The sequence below is a fragment of the Manis pentadactyla genome, chromosome 6 (genome assembly GCF_030020395.1).
Source record: "Manis pentadactyla isolate mManPen7 chromosome 6, mManPen7.hap1, whole genome shotgun sequence".
NCBI classification, from domain to species: Eukaryota; Metazoa; Chordata; class Mammalia; order Pholidota; family Manidae; genus Manis; species Manis pentadactyla.
In genome coordinates, this window is record NC_080024.1 from 31382920 (window position 1) to 31394966 (window position 12047).

At 38.9% G+C, this 12047-nt stretch overlaps 1 protein-coding gene across 6 annotated transcripts in view; it reads right to left on the reverse strand.

The window, feature by feature from the left end:
* PARD3B (par-3 family cell polarity regulator beta) overlaps window positions 1–12047 on the reverse strand; it is a 985497-nt gene that overhangs the window by 516679 nt on the left and 456771 nt on the right. The window lies entirely within an intron of this gene.

Here is a 12047-nt window from a genome sequence, read left to right on the forward strand (position 1 = left end):
TGACAGGGAAGGATAGGATGGAGCAACATTGCACTGTAAGCTCTTTGATAGCAAGCAACTCACCTTAGTTAATCACTTGGGATCCCTAGCAGAGTGCGCAGTTAAGAGATGCCTGCTGAATTGAAGGAAATAGAGCTCAAGGAACAAAGATCAACCTCTAAATTCAGAAATCTTTGGAGTCTGAAGTGTCTCAGACAAGGGAATTATTTTTGTTGGGTTCATGCGGGTGGGGGTCTATGCTCCCAATATGTAAATAAATTGCTGCTCTCAGGTTTGTTTGCCTTCATCTAACACTTCTTTTCTTCAGTATCAACATTTATTTTAAAACAGGCACTATTCACACTAATGCAGCATATGTTATCACCCTTGCAACTTAGTGATAAATGAGCATAAAAGCGATATCAACACCAATGTTAAACAATTCCAGTAGAGGCTCTGTAATATTGACTAAAATCCTGTCAATTACTATAGTTTATGAAGGAATCTGTGCCCGGTCAGCTGATCTTTCAGTTTTCTATAGTTTACAATCTTACTTCCTAGATATTTATGAGGTTCATCTACATTCATGAGATTTACGGCAACCCATGGAATAACTAAAGGATAACAGTGGAATTTAATTGAAAAGATGCTTTGGAAGAGCTGACTTTTAAGCAGACTTTTGAAATGGAGAAAATAAATGAATGGATATAAAATGACTAAGATTGGTATAAAATGACTAAGATATTTATGGTAGGCAGATAGATGGGCACATGGTGTCAGAAGCTAGAGATGGACATTCATGCACAGATACTGACAAGTTGGCTAACCCAGAATATAGGCATGAACCAAGTGACAGAGGAGCAAAGTGATCAAGGAGATTAAGGAATTTGGTTAGAAGAACATTACTTGCAGGTCTTAAAATGGGAGAGTTTTAATTTAATCTAGTTTAATTAACTGCGAGGCTTCCAAAGGGCAACAATTTATAGCATTGTTTTCAGGTACTGAGGAAGTGATTAAAATATATTTTAAGACACTGGTAGCTTATGAATACATGAAAAATGTTATCTAGAAGAGTAAGTAGAGATACCTCAGTGGTTTCTCTAGTACTTCTTATAAAAAATATAAAGTGAATCTTAATGTGTGTCCATTGGAGGGTGTTTGAGCTTGGGAGGATTGTTTCATTCACACATCTGGGAGTGTTCATTAGGATAGTGAGGTGGGTTCTGTACCAAGTATTTATGGAACCTTTCTTTTGTCCTAAATTTCAGGCCACAGCCCCATTGAGTTGAGAAGAGCCTCTGAAAGTATACTTCACTATCTCTTTGCAGATGAGAAAGGGAGAAATCAGCACCGCCTTCAGGCTATTCAGTTGCAGTTGCGAACAATTACTGGTGACATCAAAGTACTAAATTCAAATCACCACATCCTTCCTGATAGATGAGAAACATCCACAAGTCAATTTAAGGCATCCTGGGCACAAATCTATATGATTTATCAGCTGCGTTTGAAACCTTTGATCATTACATTTTACTGGATTGTTCAAAGTCCCTGCAGGACTGAAAGAAGTGCTGCATTATGGAGCCACTGTTATCTCTTAGGAACACTCAAAAGATGGTTTTATGCCAATGCCTGTGTGCCCCAAATGTTGTCTTTTGTGTAGTAGCAGCAAGGGAACCTAATGCCTCTTAGGCCCTTGCTTCTGATGTGGAAAACAGAGTTTCTACTTAACAGCACTTAAAATTCCAAAAAGTCAATCAAGTGAAGCTCAATCCAGAAAATACAGGAACTGGGCTTCCATGGCAGGGAACATGGCAAGTGAAAGTGCCAGAGGAAAATCTGCCTCTATCCTGTCCTGGTCCTACATGGAGATTTTTTTCAACATTTATAACTATGGCTTGAGACCTCATTTGTTGACCCATAGCTTCTTCTGAAGCTCAGCGATGAGCTTTGACCTCAGGCACCTTTTACCTTATGCATCTGTAGGCAGGGGTCATATTCTATCACTGATGAGAAACTGGCCCCAGCTGTCCAAGCCTTTGTGACCTCACATGAGATAACTGAAATCTAATCCACTTGAAAGTACCCTGTAAGACCACCCAGGTATTTCACATGGCTGTTGTCTTGCTACGAAATAGGTCCATTACACAAGCTGGGGCACATTATACCAGCAGACTAATTTACCCAGCAGCACAGCAAGGCAATGATCCACAGATCATTATTGACTTTTCTGTGCAACTCCTGACATAAGATTCAATGTATAGCAAAATCCAAAGGCCACAGGTACAAAGTTAGATTGTGTTCCTGAGATTCTTTAGTAGAAGGGGCAAGACACTCTTGCTAACAGCATCACAGCTCTAATTTTCAAAGGAAAGACATTTGGACATAGAGGGCCTGTTAAAACTAAGTTTGGGGAATATAGATTTTGGTTTGAATTTAAAATAATTTATACAAATAGATTTTTGAGAGTCCCAGGAATGACTGGGTTTCAATCAATTAAAATAGAATAAGCCAAGGATTGGAAATCCATGACTATTATAAGGGACAGAGCAAGCAAATTTATATCACTATTTTTCCCACAGGTCCTAGGAATAAACCAAAGCAGAACATGAGATGTTTATTAACTTAAGGGAGATAAATGTTTTATATAATGTATGTAACAAGCCCATTATAGCCGTAAGTGCTACATTACACGAGGTTAGTATTATAACTGAAGAGCATGAAACAGACAATACTGATAAGAGGTCACAGAATAGCAAATTAAAGCATACTGTACTAACATTAGAGATAATCTGATAACCCATTTTAACAACATAGACCCACTACCTGCAAAAAGCATTAAGTTGCAGGTGCTGATAAGAGGCCAGTATCTAAATCAGTCAGTATTTGAACTTGTCAAATGATTCCTGAGACAAGCCACCTTGAATTTGAGATGAAGGATAAAAATCTCATTTTCAGGTCTTCTTAGGGCAAGCAAACTGATACACAATGCTGTTTTCAAAAAAAAAGGCTGACATGGAAAAGGAGGAATTGCCCTTAGGAGCTAAATATGAAAGTGTGGATGCCATCAGAACTGTCTTTATACCATGCTTGTCTAGGTTATCTCATACTATGTTATCTACCTAGATTGGAAAACCCACAAACATGTGCATGCACACAGCGTGGCTTCCACAGATTAGGTATTTGGGCCTCAAAATGAAATAGGTTGAATGCCTAGGTAGGCCAGTGACATTGCTAAATCACTTAATTTGTTCCTTCCACATACACAGTTTCATGGGATGTGTGATGGCTATCTTTCTTGTTCGGGACAATCTTTGGTTGTGTTCTTGAAGTCTATCCAATATTTTCACAAAAGCCTTGTGATACTCCTTGTCCATAGCCCCTGGTCATCTTCAAAAGTAGTTTTTTAAATGGTCTTAGAAGAGAAAAAGACAGCAATTTCAGATTAGATTCATATGTAACAATAAAAAGAGTCACTACCCGGCACATGTTGGATTCTTAGCAAAGCATATGGGATCATATTTTAGCAAGGGATGAGGAAATAGACTCTCCCTCTGGATGGGAGGAACAGAGAAATCACATCATGAAGGGTCAGAGGTACTAAGATGTGAGGAATCTGTGGCCACAAATCAATCTACCACAGCTTCCATGCATATATACTAATTTCATAGCCCTTATGTTTAGAATACACATATCATATACCCTTATGTTTAGAATAGATCTTGTTTCCCATACAAAACAAACATACGGTATCAGTCTTTTAATGCTCAGATTTAAATTAGTTTTAAAGAGATACAAAGACTGAAATAGTTCTGCTATTTGCATATGCTTAGCAACAGCTCAAATATTTATATAAACATATTGGCAGAGGAAATGTTAAGGACCCACATCTCAGTGGGCCCACTGTTTCATTTTAGAAGCAACAAATTTACCTATAACATCCTTAACATTGAATACAGATATGATGGACTGAATGACTAGGAGGGCTACTTCCAACAACTTCCCAGCATTCAAACAATTTAATTCTAACTTACAAAGGTGCCTGCAGTGCACAACCTAAGTTTGTCAATGATGGCTTGCTCTATTTGGTTGCTGTACAGTCACTGAAAGTTTTGTGAAAATATTCAATAAGTAGCTTGAGTGCACTCAGGCATCCTGGGTACCAGACAGAGATCCTGGTACTTTTTCTGCAGTTCACCTCAGGAGAATCTCTTGGTCACTGAAAGCAGGATTCTCTAATTCTGTGGGTTGAAACCATTCATGAGTCTTGAAATCAATTTAATGCATCACGATCAGCAACTATACCATCGATCATATAAAAAAATCATATAGAAAATATCAGACAGTGGTATACATAGTAAAGATAACCTTTGTTTTATAGAACAGGTCTATGCATATGTTTCTGCGTTGCGATGTAAAATGCATTTCCTTGCTTTGAGTCATGGTCAAAAGTGTTTGAAAGGAAAAAAAGCTCTAAAATCTGCTTTCCTATAAGATGCTAAGTAGTACGTTTGCAACCCCATACTGGCTTCAGAAGCCTCTTTTGGGGAGCGGGGCTTACAAACTCTTTAAGGAAAATACAGCTCAGGAGTGAGTCTGATAATCTACTTTCAGAGCTCTGCTGTTTTTAGAGCTGTATGTTCTGTTCAGCATTTATTTTGCTTGGCATTTATGGAAATTTGCTAAGTGCTAGGATCTGTGTTAAATCCTGGTGAAACAAAGGTGGATATGACATAGTCCTTGACCCCTAAAGGGCTCTGAGAGACTGACTTGTACACAGTAATGCACAAGACAATGTCACTAAAGACAGCCAAGAAGTCACTGAAAAGTGCCATAGGAGCAAGGAGGGAAAGTCTAACTGTAACTGTAGGAGAGGGCTTCACAGGAGATTGGACATCTTAGTGGGTATTCACATGCTCATTCACCCACCCGCAGTCCCATCTCCTACTATGTTCAAGGCACCAAAGCAGAAGTTTTTGCACCCGCTGATCCCTCTGTTCTGCAATTCTTCCTCTCTTCCTTCTCCTCTCAGAGTAGTCCTCACATAGTTATTCTCTCCTCCTTTATCCTGGTCAGTTTTCTTCCCTGCACTATCAGAAATACTCTGTGCATCTGTTCATGTATATAATTTCTGAGTCAGCCAGAATGGAACCTTCCTGAGAACAGAGATCTTGTTTATCCTTGTACTGGTGTATGTCCAGACTCTGGCACACTGCCGTCACTGTATAAATGTTTGTTAAGGAAAGAACTGAGTTGGGACAGGTGTGGATTAAACAATCATGCAGGGACAGAGGTGAGTAAGAACTGAGATGCACACAATTAAATGAAAAATAATACTGGTTGCTGATTCAACTTACAAGCTCAGATACAAAGGTATGTGTGTTGAGGGGTCAGGGAATCAGGGTGACAGTTGAGGGACATGCAGTAGGGGTCACCCTTGGACCTCAGAGCTAGGCTAGTATTAAACCCCTACATGTCAGCTCAACAAGAATCCAGACCACTGACCCAGTTCCATGGATACAGAAAAACCAAGGAATCTCACTGCTGATTCTCAAGTATGTGTGGAGTTAAACCAAGGCAGAGAATCTGGAAATCAGATTGCCCATCTGATGACACAAATTCTGTCAACTATCCCAAGGTATCGATTAAGAAAAAAACAAGACATTTATTTATTCCAATTAATTCTTCAAGGTACTAGTGGGAGACAACTCCTCCAAGATGATAAAAGTTATCCATGATGTTAGCAGAGAGCTACTTAACACAGCTAAAGGACGTTATGCATGTGTCATATGGGCAGGTCTGCAAGAGAAATGTTGACATTTGGGGCAAAGTCAGCAGTCCAAAAGAAAACACAGCCAGGCAAGCCTGTCTAATGGTTGCCATGAACCGCTGTGATTATGAGCCACAAGCACAATCACCAGTGTACAGCAGCTCCTGACTAACAGGTGGTGCTTTTGCTATCTAAGTGTCATAGACTGAACACGCTTGTGCCCAATCTAAATTCGCATTAATACTGGAATCACAGCCTGGGGGAGCTCAATATTCCGCTGCTGAAAAGAAGATAACAGCAACAATACAAAGATGCAGCCCTTTTCAGGGCCGCTAGTTAAACCAAAGGCATTTCATCTTTTTCTTGCACCTAAAATGTCATTTTCCCTTGATGGAATGAATGGTACTTATATTCTCCTGCAGAAAGGTGGTTACTGAAAGGCTTTTTCACATACCAAATAACAAACAGGATAAAAAATCCTGGTTATGCTCAGCATCACAGGACACATATCATTAATTTGCCAGAAGACATGGTTTCACAAACAGAGGAAACCACGTGATGGTTAGTGATAACACCCACCTATAACCCTGAAATACACAACCAATTTCTATCGTATGGGATGTGAATAATCTGCTAGGGAAACAAACGGTATGCTTCGTTAACTATCACCATATGAATGTAATATGTACCTGTGAGGAAATTAGCCATAGCAAATGGTTTCTTCTCACCTTAGTCTAGCACGACAAAGAATCAAATCACAGTGTCTTATCAGAAAGAGTTGATCAACATATCTGAACAAATGCCCATTTAATCACCACCTCCATTACCATGGCCAGTAAGTCCTATCATTTAGGGAAAGATTAAAATAGAGAAGAGGTACATTCCCGGGGAAGCATGAACCCTTGCAGAAAATGATGGTGCTCCACACGTGATCATAGCGAACCTCACCGAGGGCCTACCAAGCATCAGGTGCAATTCTAAGCACTTCGTGTGCTTGTTAATCTTCACAGCAATTTTAAAGCTTGAGAATGACTATGACCCTACTGCATACAGCTAAGGAAATGGAGACCAAGAGAAAGTTAAGTGATTCACTCCTGGCCACACACCTGGTACATGGTGAAAATGGGATTCAAACCCAAGCAGTTGCCTTTGAAAGCCTGCACCCCATCCCCAAGCACGATGCAGCCTTCCAAGGAGATTCCCATGAACAAATTAAAGCAGAGGCTGCCAGACCAAAGTCCTAGGAATGCTCATGTAAAGCTGCATTTGTTTTCTTAAGGAAGAACAATGCAGTCTTACTAAGCATCAGAATGGTTGAGTCCATTAATGCATCCTTTAAAGGACAAAAGTCTAACACCCTCAGTTATGCTTAATTCAAGCCATAGAGGAAATATTACTGTAAAGAATACCCTTTAGCATTCTTTTCCTGGCTGCAGTACAACATAGGGTGTTTAGCTATATAGCTGTATGGCTAGAGCACTGTAATTAGGGTTCTTGGGAACTGGCAACAGGGTCAGGCTCTTTGTAATCCCCCCATTCCCCCCAAAAAACCCCGCTGCTAAATAAATACATGAAAATAAAAATAAAGTGGATCATTGGGCAAAGGTGTGCGCACCAAGAAAGATAAAAACCCAGTGACCATAGTTACCAGAGGCAACTCCTAAGCTTTCCCTTTCTCCCATTTCCTTTGCTGGGAGGCCAAAGGTGGGCACCTGTCTTAGCGGCACTGCTGCCATGCACGATTATTATTTTAATCGACATTGTGCTGTGTTAATGAGTGCCAACCATGTGCCAGATGGCGCTGAAACAAAGCCTTCTCTGCAGTCCCGCCCACTGGGACCCCCACCTCTCCTCTCTGTGAAAGCGATCACAAACGTGGTAATGAGCTAACTCCAATGCAACCCAACTTCTAATCCCCCTGACACTTTCTGATTGGGCACGGCACCAAGATTTGGAATAGAAAAGGCACCTGGAGTGCTGTCGGATGATCTCTTCAGGGATAATGGACCAGGGAACTGAGCCTGTAATGATTTCATATCAGTTTGTTCAAGTTCAGTTGCTATTAATTGGGTTCAAGTTCAGCTCCAGTTCACACAATCTAAATAAGTAGCTGTTGAAACCAGCTTAGTGCCTGGCACAGTATGTATCTTTGTAACTAACAAGAAGCAAGCAAAAGAGAAAGATGTAGAGGGACACCTTGCATCAATGTTGTCTAGTGTATACAGTCTGCCTAGTGGACGTGTGAAGTGAGGAGAGGGAAACCCAACAGTGCTCTGGCTTGTTAGAATCGTGCACGGCCTTTTTGCTTAACAAATGTTAGTATTCTGAAGAAGTGCACCTGAAAACAGTTTTAAACACAGTAAAACTTGTACAATATTCCTGAGAACAGCTACAGGCAAAATGCTGGCATGAAGTTAGCATGGTTTTAGGATCAGACTTGCTCTGTACTTTCCCACCCATGGCAAGTCTAAGGTATTAATTCTACTGTAAACTAGGTAAAATTTGAAAAATAAATGTTTTAGACAAATTCATTGTTAAACAGAGAAAAAGTGATACCATGGAGAACAAAACAAAACAAAACAGGGCTTTGCATATTTTATAGGAAAAAATCAATCCTAAATCTATTTTGTTCTAGCCCATTAAGATTCACTGTAAGTTGGTTTCACTAGAATGGAATTTAAAATACATTTCTAAATATCATTTGTAGGAAATTTTGAATGGAAGCATTTTTCGATTCAATGCTAGCTAGCAAATTCTAATTTCTGTTAGAATTCAGCCATAAATATTATGCTTAAAAGTGGACTGGTTTGAGAAGATACAGGCATGGTTATTTAGTAAAGTAATATAATTATTTATTGAAGGCAATATGTGTAGGTAATATTACCTAGGACATATAATAATATCCAATTTTTATGACACAGCAATATACCATTTAAAATATAACTAGATTAATTTAATTTGCTATAAGCATTCAATTTATTATTTTCTATTTATATTGTTATATCTAAACAAAGAAATAAGTAGGTGATTAAAAACAGCAAATCATGGAAATAAGGGTAATAGAAGGTTCAAATTTATTTGAAAAAGTTAACTTCTGATATTTTTTATTTTTTTTTCTTCTCTAAGTAAAAAGTAAAAGGTGTTTTGACCAGGTATGAAGAATTTGGCACCTTAATAATGCACCTGAACTACAGTTAAGTTAAGGGAAAAAACGTGGTATGGAATCAAAAAGACTCAGATTCCCTGTTTCTTCCATTTCCTTGATATATGAATAGATCACGTTCCTTAACTTTCTTGAGTCTCAGTTTCCTCACATTTGAAGTAAGAATTAGTAGGAAAGAAAGGCACAGGGTCATTGAAAAGAGTAAGCAAATGAATGTATAACATGTCCAGCCAAATGCCGACAACATAACAGGTGTTCAGTAAATGTTGTCCCTTCCTGCTTGCCACACAGCAATCCCCCACACTCTGGTTCCACTTGGTAGTCAGGTCTTTTAGACATCTCCAGAGTCAGTCTGAGAAGTTGCTGGAAAGTAACTTTAAAATGTGAGCCACAGTAATTTGTTTGCCCAGAATCAGGAAAATGTACAATATACAATTTGCTTGCCATCTGCAATGCCTTTCATTGTTTTACAGCAAAGTCTAAATTATTTTGTCCTAGATATTCTAGTTATTCATAATCCATTCCCTACCTTTCAGAAGAAAGTTTTTAAATTGGGATTCAGCCAGTGTAGATGTATCTCTATCAAAGTATTTCTATTGAAATAGTCCTTTGCAGGTCACCTTTCCAGTTGTAGATTTACCTACCTGTCTAGGTTCAATGAAATCATCCCCATTTACTGTGTTTGTTCTACTAGAAATTCGCAGTTTTGAGGCAACCCTCAGGTAACTGCTTTCTCTGTCCTTCTGTCAACCATCACCTTTCTCTGAACTCTTGTCACCTTACCGCTGAAGTGCTCTGAGGCAAGATCATTTAGGGAGCCCCTTCCTGGTCAAATTTCCAGTTCAAGTAGTCTTGGTCTCTGGAGGAAAGGCCTCTGGCAGGGCCTCAGGTCAGGCGGATGGCACCCATCTGTTTCCTGTTAGCCTGCCAGGCTTAACCTTTGCCTGTTTGCTTGACTCTGCCCATCTCCGATTTCAGATTGAGAGCTCAAGGACAGAAGTGGAGTAAAATGGTCCCAAATACCAACCTTGAGGACAACCCTACAATACAATCCCTAAACAGAAGCGCCCAACCTCCATGGCCCTGACATTTTAAAATTTGGAGGAAAAAGCCACCTTTAGTCAAGATTATCCATCTGACTTGGATAACACACAGACAGAAATTTCAAAAATACCTTCGTACATAGAACAAGTCCCCTGAATATAATAAGCATAGATGGTATCCCCCAGACCCTTCATAAATCATCAGTTCCCTAAGTAAATACAATTATAAATGTAAACTGACCTGGTAATAAGCCTATTTTTATCTGAACATATAAAATAAACTACTCCCTTGTTTTGTATTCATGAATTTATAAGAAGAATATTTTTTTCCCCAAGGCCAGTGAGAACCTGTCTGCATTTATGAAATTTTAAGAAGAGTTTAGAGGGAAGAAGAACAGCACTTTGATTTAATTCAACAAATGTTAGATGCACTAAGCACCTACTTTGTTTCTGGTTCTATAGGCAATATTAAGTAGTATAAACCCAGTCCTTTCCCTTAAGGAACACACATAAAATAATGCAAACAACATAAGATAATATTATCACTAAGTACAAGGCTGAGCAGTACAAACCTCCTAAGTTCTGTATAACGACTAAAACAGGAACATGTCAATGTTGTCCAAAAAGTTAGAAGAGTTTGCAATGAGCAGGTGAGCTACATGTCACCCAATACTAAGTATGGGATGGGACTGATAGAGAAAATAGGAGGAGTCATTTTAAGTGAAGGGAAATGCAAAATCAATGACCACAGTGGTAGGAATGATCACAGCACACAGAGTTGTGAGGTGGGTGGCTAGGAGGGGTAGGCACACCCAAATCACACTGGTTATATTGAAAAAGCTGCTTTAGGCTGGGAATATTGGGTGTGTAACGAACTTACCCAAACCTTTCCATGGAAGACTGAAACTTTACCACCACTGAGCCTCGTGCTATAGCATTAATCTGGAAAAAGAGACTCCAGGGAACACTCCAGGCCCTATTTCTTGGCCAGTTCTCTAAGTCACTCTGACTTTTATGTTTCTACCCCTGATATCATTTTCTCTATATATACTTTCTCCCACTTTCTGTCTTTGTCACTCTGACACTTTTCTTTCAAGAATCATCCATTCTACTTTCAGGGAAATGCAAATCAACATCACAATGAGGTACCACTTCACACCCAGAAGGGTGACCATCATAAAAAAATACAGATAGTAGCAAATGTGTGCGAGGATGTGGAGAAACTGGAACTCTTACACACAGCTAGCAGGAATGCCGTGCAGTACAGAAACTATGGAAAATAGCCTGGCAGTTCCATACATGGTTGACTACAGGGTTACCATGTGACCCTGAAATGCCACACCTAGGTATATATCCAAAAGAAATGAGCACATCTAGCTACACAAAAATGTGTATACAAATGTTCATAGCAGTACTATTAACAATAGCCAAAGAGTGAAAGAAACCCGTATGTTCATGAACTGATGAATGGATAAAATGTGGTACATCCATTAAACAGAATATTATTTGGCAATAAAAATAAATGAAGTACTAACACTTGCTACAACATAGATGAACCTTGACAACATTATGAAAGCCAGTCACAAAGGACCACTTATTGCATGATTCTGTTTACATGAAATGTCCAGAGTAGGCAAATCTACAGAGACAGAAAGTAGATTAATAATTGCCTGAGGCTGAGCTAGAGACTGGGGAATCAGGAGATGTTGCTAAGGGGTGTAGGGTTTCTCTTCAGTATGGTAAAAATATTCTAAAATTGTGATGATAGTTGTACAATTCTGTGAATACATTAAAACCACTGAATTATCAATTATATCTCAGTAAGCTGTTAAATCAAAAGGAATCATCCATTCTGATGACTTTAGGTAAAAATTATTTTTATTGTATAAATCATAAAATTCCTAGTTTCTTAGAGCTCGGGTAGCTGGGGTTTAGTCATCTGCTAAAACATCTTTGACCAAGAAAGTGATACAACTGATATATATCTGTAGAAGCAAGAACTGGGAAGTGAATAAAATTAAAAAAAAGAAAATTTAAGTTTATTCAATATATTTTTCCTGGGAGGACGTGATATTTATTATAATAACAACCATAT